General features: G+C 41.9%; 1 pseudogene; it reads left to right on the top strand.

Annotated features, from left to right (window-relative positions):
• Positions 1–5,588: 5,588 nt before the first annotated feature.
• Positions 5,589–10,089, top strand: LOC126058525 (guanylate kinase-like; annotated as a pseudogene).
• The last annotated feature ends 4,214 nt before the right edge of the window (positions 10,090–14,303 follow it).

Below are 14,303 nucleotides of genomic sequence, written 5' to 3'. Positions count from 1 at the left end.
TTATAAGAACTCAAGAAATAGTTTAAACTGAGAAGAAATGAGAGGGGAGGAAGGGAGGGAGGGAGAGGGGTATTTACTAATTAGATGTAGATAAGAACTATTTTAAGTGAAGGGAAAGACAACGCAGTACAGGAGAGGTCAGCACAACCGGACTAAACCAAAAGCAAAGAAGTTTCCTTTGAATAAACTGAATGCTTCAAAGGGCAGCATGGCAGGGGTTTGGGAACCATGGTTTTGGGCAACATCTAAGTCAATTGGTATAATAAAATCTATTAAGAAAACATTCTGCATCTCACTTTGGAGAGTGGTGTCTGGGGTCTTAAATGCTAGCAAACAGCCATCTAAGATGCATCAATTGGTCTCAATCCACCTGGAGCAAAGGAGAATGAAGAACACCAAAGACACAAGGTAATTATAAGCTCAAGAGACAGAAAGGGCCACATAAACTGGAGACTACATCAGCCTGAGACTAGAAGAACTAGATGGTGCCCAGCTATAACCAACGACTGCCCTGACAGGGAGCACAACAGTGAACCCCTGAGGGAGCAAGAGAGCAGTGGGGCACAGACTCCAAATTCTTGTAAAAAGACCAGAATGGTCTGACTGAGACTACAAGCACCCCGGTAGTCATGGCTCCCAGACCTTCTGTTAGCCTAAGACAGGAACCATTCCCAAAGCCAACTCTTCAGACAGGTATAGGACTGGACAATGGCATAGAAAACGATACCAATGAAGAATGAGCTTCTTGAATCAAGTAGACACATGAGACTATGTTGGCATCTCCTGTCTGGAGGGGAGATGAGAGGGCAGAGGGGGTCAGAAGCTGGCCGAATGGACATGAAAATGGAGAGTGGAGGGAAGGAGTGGTGTCTCATTAGGGGGAGAGCAATTAGGAATATATAGCAAAGTGTATATAAATTTTTACATGAGAGACTGACTTGTAAACTTTCGCTTGAAGCACACACACACACACACACACACACACACACACACCACACACACACACACACACACACACACACCCACACACCCACCCCCCCCCATGGAGCACAGTTCTACTCTGACACACATGGGGTGTCCATGAGTTGGAGTTGACTCAACAGAACCTGTTTACTAGTTACCGCTTCATATACATTACACAACCCCAGCTCTAACTATATGTTTATGCTATATATTAGTTAGACTCGATCATTTCATAGTATTTCAGAGTCAGAGTGGGTAGTTTCTAGGTGCTAAGAAATATATATTTTATGGAAACCACCACCATGACTCTGGGACGTAATTCAGCACTGTAGCATGTTGTTGTTAGGTGCTGTTGAGTTGGTTCTGACTCATAGCAACCCTATGTACAGCAGAACAAAACACTGCCCAGTCCTGAGCCATCTTCACAATTGCTGTTACGCTTGAGCACGTTGTTGCAGCTGTTGTGCCAATCTATCTCGTTGAGGGTCTTCCTCTTTTTTTGCTGGCCCTCTACCAAGCATAAAATCCTTCTCCAGGGACTGGCCTCTCCTGATTGGACATGTCCAAAGTATGTAAGACATAGTTTCACCATCCTTGTTTCTAAGGAGTATTCTGGCTGTACTTCTTCCAAGACAGATTTGTTCATTTTTTTGGCAGTCCGTGGTATATTTGCAATATTCTTTGCCAACACCATAATTCAAAGGCATGAATTCTTTGGTCTTTATTCATTGTCCAGCTTTCATATGCATATGAGACAATTGAAAACATCATGGCTTGTGTCAGGCACACCTTAGTCTTCAAGGTGACATCTTTTTAACACTTTAAAGAGGTCTTTTGCAGCAGATTTGCCCAGTGCAATGTGTCTTTTTGTCATCTTATGAACAAAAAAAGGGGTCCTGGTGGTGCAGTGATTAAGAGCTATGGCTGTTAACCAAAAAGACAGCAGTTCAAATCTACCAGTCACTCCCTGGGAATGCTATGAGGAAGTTCTATTCTATCCTATATGGTTGATATGAGTAGGAGTCAACTTGACAGCAATGGATGCCACCTAAGTTCCTCAAAGATTGGGCCCTGTACTTAGGTTTTGGGCAGTTTTTGGTTTTATGATAACTGCTGCTTTCTTCTTTAGCATTGTTCTTTAAAGTAAGGCATCATTGCCTCCTGAAAAGATTATATGTACATGTACACCCACTAACAATACATAACCACATATATATATATATACACGCATATGCATATTTAAGGAGTCTCGGTATTCTTTACTAAACTGGGTGTAATAATTCCTTAAAATATTTTTGGGATCAATCAAAAAGCTCAGGAATTGGAAGATGTTTGCTGTTTGCGCCAAGGACATTTCTGAATGGGGAAGAGTTAGTTTGGGAGACATTAGAGCAAGAGTGAACCAGTCTTACCCATCCAAGGCATCTGCAGGGTACTCTTTAGGAAATGTAAGATAAATTACTTTCAGAATCTAATAGCTAATCATTCTACAGAGGGGGAAAAAAAAAAATGCAGAGAAGAAACTTCCCGTGATGTTGGCCTCTACCTTGGATCTTCCACGTCCCAAGGTTATTTGAGATGTGTTGTCATCAGGAGCTCTTGCCAGAGTGGGGTGCTCCAGTGCAAAGCACTTAGGCTTCTCCTAGGCCTGGTTCTCATTACATCATTTTCTCCTCCAATACTTCCTTCCATAGACGGCTGGGCAGGAAATAGACCCCAGGTAATTGGCTGCATTAAAACAGAACATCCAGATGCCGACTGAAAAGGAGATTTTAAAATTAGATTCTGCTGCAATTAGGAGGCTGTTTTCTCTTTCTCTTCCTCAGACCCCATTCCACTTCAAAGTAAAGTTTGGGTTCTGGAAACAAACACACTCGACTTTTGCCCTAAATTCTGGTCACATTAGTAGTGGGAGGAGAGCCCACTAGGCTAGGATGTCCCAATTTTCTGAACCAAGCCTGTCTTCTTAATTCAGGGAAGGAGGGTGTTATTCTCTACCCTTGATCAGATCTCTCTCTCTGAGATCTCTTGGGTTTCTTTAGCTACTGTCACATCAAAGTAGAGGAAGGGGAGGGGAGACATGTCAGGAAGATGATCTCAGAGCTCTCCGGCACCCCCAGTTCAAATTATCCTGTTCACTGGTGCACAGGTACTGATTTCCCTACCTTGATTTGGTCATTAAGCTCTTACTAGCTGCTTCAGTACATTTTCCCTGAGGCCTCTGTCAAGGGCTACACGCTGCTTCTCCTGTGATTGGAGCACAGCCAATTGGCCTTCTGAACTTATTGCCACCGTTTTCCTAATGATCTTTTTAATGGCTGCTAGGCTTATCCCAGAAACCTGACAGATAATGATGTCATTACGCAAACCCCAAATGATGCCGCCTCTCTTGGCACCATTTCTAGTTTAGTTTATTTGTTGTTTTAGGAAGTTGAGCCAGGCAGTGGCAAGATAAATGTTCATCTCATATATACCCCTTACCCACTGCCTTCAAGTCAATTCCAACTCATAGTGAGCCTATAAAACAGAGTAGAACTTCCCCATGGGGTAATAATCTAGGCTATAATCTTTACTTGGATCCAGAATAAATACCCATGGAAGCAGCAGTCAAATCAAATGATGTATAGCATTGGGCAAATCTGCTGCAAAAGATCTCTTCAAAGTGTTAAAAAGCAAAGATGTCTCCTTGAGGACTAGGGTGCACCTGACCCAAGCCATGATATTTTCAATCACCTCATATGAATGTGAAAGCTGGACAATAAATAAGGAAGACCGAAGAATTGTTGCATTTGAATTGTCCTGTTTGCAAAGTATATTGAATATACCATGGACTGTCAGAAGAACAAAAAAACCTGTCTTGGAAGAAGTACAGCCAGAATGTTCCTTAGAAATTAGGATGTCAAGGAGGGGCCAATTCCTGGAGAAGTATATCACGCTTGGTGAAGAAAAGGGACAGCGAAAAAAAAAAAATACCTTTAATGAGATGGATTGACACAATGACTGCAAAGGTGGACTTGAACATAACGATTGTATGGATGATGCAGTGTTTTCTTCTATTGTGTATAGGGTTGTTATTGGTCAGAACTGACGTGACAGCACCTAACCAAAAGATCAGTTGGAGCTCACCAGATGCTCTGTAGATGCTTCTGTAGAGATTATAGCCTTGGAAAGCCTAAGGGGCAGTTCTGCTTGTCCTAGGGTCGTTATGTGTCAGAATCAATGACACAGCAATGGGCTAATATTTAGGCAGCAAACTGCCACATGTTTATCCCACAGAGTGGCTGGTGGGTTCAAACCACCTATCTTTTGGTTAGTAGCTAAGTGCTTAAATATTGCATCACCAGGGCTCCTATCATCTCATATAGGTCTTATATTTTTCACACTGATTTGGGTTCAACCTCCAACATAGTCACAATTTCTGATGGGGAGAGTGATACTACTTTCCTCATAGATTGTATGTTAAAAGAGTTAATTGAGTTAATGCATATAAAATTCTTGAGAGAGTGTCTTAGAGCACCAGGTTCTTAATTTTGTTAGCTCTTATCATTATTGTACATAACAAATAGGGCTTTTCTTTACCCTGTGAGCAGGGAAACAAGTTTGCTTAAAAAGAGGTGACACTTTTGGTGAAGGGCAGAATATCCAGAAAGAAGCTCAGCAAAGACACGGAAGATCTAAATGCCACAATCAACCAACCTGACCTTGTAGACATATGTAGAACACTCTAACCAACAACAGCCAAGTATATTTTCCAACACACATGGAACATTCTCTAGAATAGACCACAAATTAGGTCTTAAAGCAAGCCTTAGCAGAATCCAAAACATTGAAATATTACAAAGCATCTTCTCTGATCATAAGGCCATAAAAGTAGAAATCAATAAAAGAAAAAGCAGAGGAAAAAAATCAAACACTTGGAAACTGAACAATACCCTGCTCAAAAACAACTAGGTTATAGAAGACATCAAGGATGGAATAAAGAAATTCATGGAATCCAATGAGGATGAAAACACTTCTTATCAGAACCTTTGGGATACAGCGAAAGCAGTGTTCAGAGGTCAATTTATATCAATAAATGCACACATCCAAGAAGAAGGAAGGGCCAAAATCAAAGAATTAACCCTACAACTTGAACAGATAGAAAGAGAGCAACAAAAGAAACCCTCAGGCACCAGAAGAAAACAAATAATAAAAATTAGAGCTGAACTAAATGAAATAGAAAGCAGAAAAACAATTGAAAGAATTAACAAGACCAAAAGCAGGTTCTCTGAAAAAATCAACAAAATTAAACCACTGGCCGAACTGACAAAAGAAAACAGGAGAGGAAGCAAATAACCCAAATAAATAAGAAATGAGATGGGCGATATTACAACAGACCCAACTGATATTAAAAGAATCATATCAGATTACTATGAAAAACTATACCCAAACAAATATGAAAACCTAGAAGAAATGAATGTATTTTTAGAAACATGCTATGTACCTAAACTAACACAAACAGGTAGAACAACTAAATAAACCCATAACAAAAGAAGAGATTGAAAAGGTAATCAAAAAACTCCCAACAATAAAAGCGCCGGCCCAGACGGCTTCACAGAAAAGTTCTACCAAACTTTCAGAGAAAAGTTAACACCACTACCACTAAAGGTATTTCAGATCATAGAAAAGGACAGAATACTCCCAAACTCATTCTATGAAGCCACCATATCCCTGATACCAAAACCAGGTAAAGACTCCTCCAAAAAAGAAAATTACAGACCTATATTCTTCATGAACTTAGATGCAAAAATCCTCAGTAAAATTCTAGCCAATAGAATTCAACAACATATCAAAAAAATAATTCACCATGACCAAGTGGGATTCAAACCAGGTATGCAGGGATAGCTCAACATTAGAAAAACAGTGTAATCCATCATATAAATAAAACAAAAGACAAGAACCACATGATCTTATCAACTGATGCAGAAAAGGCATTTGACAAAGTTCGACACCCATTCACAATAAAAACTCTCAGCAAAATAGGAATAGAAGGAAAATTCCTCAACATAATAAAGGGCATTTATACAAAGCCAACAGCCAACATCATCCTAAATGGAGAGAGTCTAAAAGCATTCCCATTGAGATCGGGAACCAGACAAGGATGCCCTTTATCACCACTCTTTATTCAACATTGTGCTGGAGGTCCTACTCAGAGCAATTAGGCTACATAAAGAAAGAAAGGGCATCCAGATTGCTAAGGAAGAAGTAAAAGTATCTCTATTTGCAGATGACATGATCTTATACACAGAAAACCCTAAGGAATCCTCCAGAAGACTACTGAAACTAAGAGTTCAGCAGAGTATCAGGATACAAGATCAACATACAAAAATCAGTTGGATTCCTCTACACCAATAAAAAGAACGTTGAAGAGGAAATCACCAAATCAATACCATTTACAGTAGCCCCAAGAAGATAACATACTTAGGAATAAATCTTACTAGAGACATAAAAGACCTATATAAAGAAAACCACAAGGCACTACTTCAAGAAACCAAAAGAGACCTACATAAGTGGGTAGGAAGGCTTAACTTTGTAAAAATGTCTATTCTACCAAAAGTGATCTATAGATACAATTCAATTCTGATCCAAATTCCAATGACATTTTTTAATGAGTTGGAGAAACAAATCACCAATTTCATATGGAAGGAAAAGATGCCCCAGATAAGTAAAGCATTACTAAACAAGAAGAACAAAGTGGGAGGCCTCACTCCACCTGATTTTAAAACCTGTTATACTGCCGCAGTAGTCAAAAGAGCCTGGTACTGCTACAACAACAGATTCATAGACCAATGGAACAGAATTGAGAAGCCAGACAAATCCATCCACATATGAGCAGCTGATATTTGACAATGGCCCAAAGTCAGTTAAATGGGGAAAAGACATCTGTTTAACAAATGGTGTTGGCATAACTGGATATCCATCTGCAAAAAAATGAAGCAAGATCCATATTTCACACCATGCCCAAAAACTAACTCAAAATGGATCAAAGACCTAAATATAAAATCTAAAACAATAAAGATCATGGAAGACAAAATAAGTACAATGCTAGGAGCCCTAATACATGGCATAAACAGTTTAAAAAACAGTATTAACAATGCAGAAGAAAAACTAGATAACTGGGAGCTCCTAAAAAATCAAACACCTATGCTCATCTAAAGACTTCACCAAAAGAGTAAAAAGATTATCTACAGTCTGGGAGAAAGTTTCTAGCTATGACATTTCTGATCGGCGCCTGATCTCTAAAATCTACATGATACTGCAAAAACTCGAGTACAAAAAGACAACCCAATTAAAAAATGTGCAAAGGATATGAGCAGGCACTTCACTAAAGAAGACATTCAGGAGCTAACAGATACATGAGGAAATGCTCAGGATCATTAGCCATTAGAGAAATGCAAATCAAAACTACAGTGAGATTCCATCTCATGCCAACAAGACTGGCATTAATCCAAAAAACACAAAAGAATAAATGTTGGAGAGGATGTGGAGAGACTGGAACACTTATACACTGCTGGTGGGAAAGTAAAATGGTACAACCACTTTGGAAATCAATTTGGCGCTTCCTTAAAAGCTAGAAATAAAACTGCCATAAGGTCTAGCAATCCCATTCCTTGGAATATATCCTAGAGAAATAAGAGCCTTACGTGAACAGATATATGCATACTCACGTTCACTGCAGCACTTTACAATAGCAAAGAGAAGGAAGCAACCACGGTGCCCATCAATGGATGAATGGATAAATAAACTATGGTATATTTACACAATGGAATACTACGCATTGATAAAGAACAATGATGACTCCATGAAACATTTCATAACATGGAGAAATCTGGAAGGCATTATGCTGAGTGAAATTAGTCAGTTACTAAAGGACAAATATTTATAAGACCACTATTACAAGAAACTGAAAAATAGTTTAAACAGAAAAGAGAATATTCTTTGATGGTTATGAGAGTGGGGCATAAGGGAGAGGGTTTTTCACTAATGGTAGATAAGAACTATTTTAGGTGAAGGGAAGGACAACACACAATACAGGAGAGGTCAGCAGAACTGGACTAAACCAAAAGTAAAGAAGTTTCCTGAATAAACTGAATGCTTTGAAGGGCAGCGTAGCAGGGGCGCGGCTTGGGGACCATGGTTTTAGGGGACAACTAAGCCAATTTGCATAATAAATTCTGTTAAGAAAACATTCTGCATCCCACTTTGGAGAGTGGCGTCTGAGGTCTTAAATGCTAGCAAGCAGCCATCTAAGATGCATCAATAAGTCTCCTGGAGCAAAGGAGAATGAAGAACACCAAAGACACAAGGTAATTATGGGCCCAAGAGACAGAAAGGGCCACATAAACCAAAGACTACATCAGCCTGAGACCAGGAGAACTAGATGGTGCCCGGCCACAACCGATGACTGCCCTGACAGGGAACACAACAGAGAACCCCTGAGGGAGCAGGAGAGTAGTGGGATGCAGGCCTCAAATTCTCATAAAAAGACCAGACTTAATAGTCAGGGTGCTGGAAGTCATGGTCCCCAGACCTGTTAGCCTAAGACAGGAAACATTCCCAAAGCCAACTCTTCAGTCGGGGATTGGACTGGACTGTGGGATAGAAAATGATACTGGTGAAGACTGAGCTTCTTGGCTCAAGTAGACACATGAGGCTTTGTGGGTAGCTTCTGTCTGGAGAAGAAATGAGAGAGCAGAGGGGGTCAAAAGCTGGTCAAATGGACATGAAAATAGAGAGTGGAGGGAAGGGGTGTGCTGTCTCATTATAGGGAGAGCAACTAGGAGTATATAGCAAGGTGTATATAAGTTTTTGTATGAGAGACTGACTTGGTTTGTAAACTTTCATTTAAAGCACAATAAAAATTAAAAAAAAAAGGTGAGGTTATTAAGGAACAAGGAGGTGATAAAAGATGACCAATTTGTTATTGAGGAGTCTCTGGGTGGCTCAAATGGTCAACAAACACAACTGATAACCAAAAGTTTGGATGTTCAAGTCTACCCGTAACCACTTGGCAATATACTTCTGAAAAAGATATTAGTTATTAAAAACCCTGTGGAGCAGGGCTGTACTCTGGCAAACACATGGGGTCACCAAGATTCTGAGTCTACTCAAAAGCAGTTGCTTCTTGTCTTTGATTTTCCATCTCTCCTCCCCTCCAGGGGTAAGGTGAATTTAAAGATGGCAGGACCAAGACCTGTCGTGTTGAGCAGCCCATCAAGGGCCAGAAAATGCACTCTGCTGAAAAACCTCCTGCAAGAGTATGGCAGTGTCCTTGGCTTCAGCCTTTCTCATACCACTAGGGACCAGGGCCGAGAAAGGAGAATGGCAAAGATTACTGCTTTGTCACCAGGGAGGCCATGCAGAGAGATACTGTCACAGGCGACTTCATTGAGCATGCCCAGCTCTCAGGGAATCTGTAAGGGACAAGGGCACATGCAACAGCAAATAGATGGACCTGTGGCCTTTTTCCATCTGGTGCAGGCACCTTCCCTTGATCCTGGAGCAGTAGCAGCCAGCCTGGAACAGAGATAGAGGAGAGTCTTGGAAAGCAGCTGGCTGCCTCCAAGGCCAACGTGCAGAGCAGCAAGGAGCTGGGCCTGTTTCACCTTGTTACCATCAATGACAACCTGGACAAAGCTTATTTGGCTCTGAAAGATGCCCTCTCTGAGGAAATCAAGGAAGCTCAAGGGGCTGGCAGCTCCTGAGGGGGCACCCCAGCCTGTTTTCATTCCACAGGACATATTCCAGGCCTTGCACCCTAAAATATAATTTCTTTTATAAAGATCAGGGCAAAGCTGGTTCCTATGAGGCAGAAGTTAAGGATTTCCTGAATGTCCAACTTTTCCAAACTGCTGTCCCACTCCATCATCTCTAACATCAGTTACTCCCTCTCCCCTCAGCACTCTCCCTCTGTCTTTGGGTTCCCTGATTCACTGCAACCTCTCACAGAACTCACAAACCTTATAAATGAAATGACTCACACAGCTATGGAAGCTGACAAGTCCCAAATTCCTGGGTCCGGGGTAGGTTTTTTCAGTCTCTCCCCAAAGGCACTCAGCTTTCTCGCTCCATGGGCTGGGAAGCCCACTGTACCCTCTCCTTCCTTGGTGGTGGTGGGCTTTTACCTTTCTTGCCTCTGGGGTGGCTCATTTCAAGCCCAGAGGTGGATGGCAAAACTGACCAATCCCCGTGGTGTGCCACAGTTACCTGGGTGGGAGTTACAAGACCATGGCTAGAAAAGTCACACAAAAAGCAATCCATTATGCTACACCCCAATTCCAAGGCAACCCCCACCTCAGGCTGCAGCTCAGCTCTTGGCAGCTCTGGCTAGTCTGGGCCTGGGCACTGCCGTGAGACTCAGGCCCGGATGGGCCAGGAGACTTCCACCCCTCCTGGCCTGGCTCAGAGCCCACCCTTGGGTGCACTGCACCCCTCAGTGACCACCAGCTGGCACCCTCTGATCTGCTCCCCGCCTGGCCAGAGCTGGGACTGACATCATCCTAAAATAACCAGTGGGCTGGTTTGTATGTGCGCATGTGTGTGACATCGTATTTGTGGGGTAGGAGGAGCAGTAGAGTGATATATACAAAATTGGGGAAAGACAGATGAAGGCACTGCAGGTGCCAGGACCCTCTCAAACTCCTCACTCTCATCCTCACAGGCCACAGACTCTGTGCCCACTTCTCCATAATCCTTCTCCAGAGCGGCCAGCTCCTCTCAGACCTTCAAGAACTCCCTTTCTTCCATGCCCTTGCCCACATACCAGTGCATAAGTGCCTGCTTGGCAAACATCAGGTCAAACTTGTGGTTGAGGCGGGCCTAGGCATCGGCGATGGCTGTGGTATTGCTTAGCATGCAGACCACCCACTGTGCTGCCTCCCCTAGGCACCACTGTGGGGGCTGGTAGTTAATTCCAGCCTATTCCAGCAGGGTCCAGGTCCACAAAGACAGCCCAGGGCACATGTCTGCCAGCCCCTGTCTCACTGAAGGTGTTGAAGGAGTCACCACCACTCCCCAGGGTCTTGTTGCTGGACATAGTGCCATCGGGTTGGATGTTGTGCTCCAGACTGTAGCACTCCCAGCAGGCATTTCCTACCTGCACCTCCCCTGTCTGGTCCACAGGGATGAAGATACAGTCGTGCATGGTTTTTCCAATTGACAAAGTTTGTGGAGAGTCAGCAACTATAGACACGCTACGAGTCTCCGACAGCACCACGTTGGCACCTAACAACACCAACAACAAGCTTCTCATGGAACCTTTCAAGCTGCTATTGTCAATTTGATTCCACATAGATTTTTAAAAAAGCACGATGCTCTTGGCAGATGTACTTTACTAATTAATTAAGCTAAACTTTGGTTCAAACGAGACTTCAGGGGATAGTTCTAGTTTAAGGTTTAAAGATTATCTCAGGGCAATAGTTTCAGGGGGTTCATCCAGCCTCACTCAGTCCAGAAAGTGTGGATTCCATTGAGAACTTGAAATTCTGTTCCACATTTTTTGTCCTTTTGTTCAGGATTCTTCTATAGAATCTTTGATCTAAGCATTCAGTAGTGGTAGTTGTCAGCCTATCATTCCTGACGATTAATATTTTTCTGTGTTGTTCCACCAGTTTTCACACATAGGGCTTTAAGTCTGCTCTTATGAGGGGTGCACTGAGTGATTTCTTTCTCATTTTAGCCTTCCTTACATCCTCACCTTAGATACTAAATGCTGCTTATTCTATTCTTGCACCAATGCTTGGAATCAAGGACTCCAAACATAGGTAATTTTCGTCTTGTGCTTCTTTCTCCCTTCCATTTTCCTTTTGATCCTTCTCCTATTCAATGTCTGCTCACTTGCCACCATATTTAACCTGGAGCCCTGCAGAGAAAGAGAATCAAGCATCCCTTAGTATTCTAGCCACTTGAATAATCTCCGTCCTTGACCATGTGCTGACTTGGCCCAAAGCCTCATCCATATGATAAGGGACTCCTCTTTCTGTGTTTCTCCATAAGTGTCACCTATCCCTAGGGGCTATTCTGCCCTTTCAAAAGGAACTCCGGGAAAAACCCAGTTACTGTGTTTGCTTCATCCTGTCTCTGTATTGCTGCCACTGTGTTGTGCCCTAAAACTCATTCACATATCTGTCCCAATTCTTTTTTCTTTACCCTCATATTTTTAGCTGACCCTACCCGACTGCTCAACTCCATCATTGAGAAGCACACACTAATCCACCATATGCCAGCCATTATACTGATTGCCTAATACACCTTGGGGGACATTGCTGGTTCAGTTGTAGAATTTTCCCTTTCCAAGCTGGAGACCCTGGCTCAATTCCTGGCCAGTGTACCTCCCTGCACAACCACCACCCATCTACCTCTGGAGGCTTTTGTGTGAATATGATGCTGAACGGATTTTAGCAGAGCTTTCAGGCTAAGGCTAGGAAGAAAGGCCTGGCTATCTACTTTGGAAATCTGTCATTGAAAACCCTATCGATCACAGTTGTCCAGCACACAACCCATCATAGACATGGTGCATGACTGGGCAGCATTTTGTTCTGTTGTGCATGGGGTTGCTATTAACAGGAGCCTGAACTGATGGCAGCAATGATTAAGTGTTTAGCTGCCAACCAAAAGGTAGGCTGTTCAAATTCACCAGCTGTTCCTTGGAAACATTATGGGGCAATTCTACTTCCATCCTATTGGGTCGCTACGAGTTGGGATCGACTTGATGGCAACAGGTTTCGTTTTTTGTTTTTGTAACAACAATATACCTTATTTTGTCTATATTTAACAACTATCTAAAAGAGGCACAGGCATTCCTCAGAGATATTATGGGTTCAGTTCCAGGTCACCACAATAAAGCAAACATAGCAATAAAATGAGTCATATGAATTTTTTTTTTTTTTTTTTTGGTTTCCCATTATCATAGAAAAGTTATATTTATACTGTATTGTAGTCTATAGGGTTGCTATGAGCTAGAATCGACTCAACAGCAACAGGTTTGTTTTTTTTTTTGTAATCTAAAAAGCGCAACAGCATTATGTCTAAAAACAGAAAAAAACAACGTGCACACCTTAATTAAAAATACTTTATTGCTAAAGGAAACCCTGGTGGCTTCGGGGTTAAGTGCTACAGCTGCTAACCAAGAGGTCGGTTGTTCGAATCTGCCAGGTGCTGCTTGGAAACTCTATCAGGCAGTTCTGTTCTGTCCTACAGGGTCACTATGAGTCTGAATCGACTCGATGGCAGTGGTTTTTGGTTTATTGGTAACAAACGGTAAGCATCATCTAAGCCTTCAGCAAGTGTAATCTTTTTGCTGATGGAGGGTCTTGCCTCAATACTGATTGCTGCTAACTGATCCAGGAAGACCAGTTAATGTGACTATTAGTCAAATTTACTCACCAATCACTAAGGCCAAAAATGAAGACACTGAAGATTTTTACCAACTTCTGGAGCCTGAAATTGATTTGAACATGCAATCAGGATGCATTGATAATTACTGGTGATTGGAAGGTAAAAGTTGGAAATAAGTAAAAAGGATCAGTAGTTGGAAAATATGGCCTTGATGATAGAAATGATGCCAGAGATCACATGACAGAATTTTGCAAGACCAACTACTTCATTGCAAATACCTTTTTTCACCAACATAGTTGTGAGTATACTTGTGAACCTCCCCAGATGGAATACACAGGAACCAAATCAACCACATCTGTGGAAAGAGTCAATGGAAAAGCTCAATATCATCAGCTGGGACAAGGCCAGGGGTTGACTATGGAACAGACCATCAATTGTGCATATGAGAGTTCAAGTGGAAGCTGAAGAAAGTTAGAGCATGTCCACAAGAGCCAAAGTTCAACCTTCAGTATATCCTACCTGAATTTAGGGGCCATTTTAAGAATAGATGTGACTTGTTAAAAACTAATGACCGAAGACCAGATGATTTGTGGAAGGACATCATACATGAAGAAAGCACGAGGTCATTAAAAATACAAGAAAGAAAAGACCAAGATGGGTGTCAGAAGAGGTGCTGAAACTTGCACTTGAACATCGAGTAGCTAAAGCAAATGGAAGAAATGAAGTAAAAGATCTGAACAGAAGATTTTAAAGGGAAGTTTGAGAAGACAAAGTATTATAATGACACATGCAAAGAGCTGGAGATAGAAAACCAAAAGGGAAGAATACACTAGGCATTTCTCAAACTGAAAGATCTGAAGAAAAAATTCAAGCTTTGAGTTGCAATATTGAAGGATTCTAAGGGGAAAATATTAAATGACGCAGGAAGCATCCAAAGAAGACAGATGGAATACAAAGTCACTACA

The sequence above is a fragment of the Elephas maximus genome, chromosome 15 (assembly GCF_024166365.1).
Source record: "Elephas maximus indicus isolate mEleMax1 chromosome 15, mEleMax1 primary haplotype, whole genome shotgun sequence".
NCBI lineage: Eukaryota > Metazoa > Chordata > Mammalia > Proboscidea > Elephantidae > Elephas > Elephas maximus.
The sequence above is the reverse complement of the archived record's forward strand: the minus strand, read 5'-3'. Positions and strand labels throughout refer to the sequence as shown.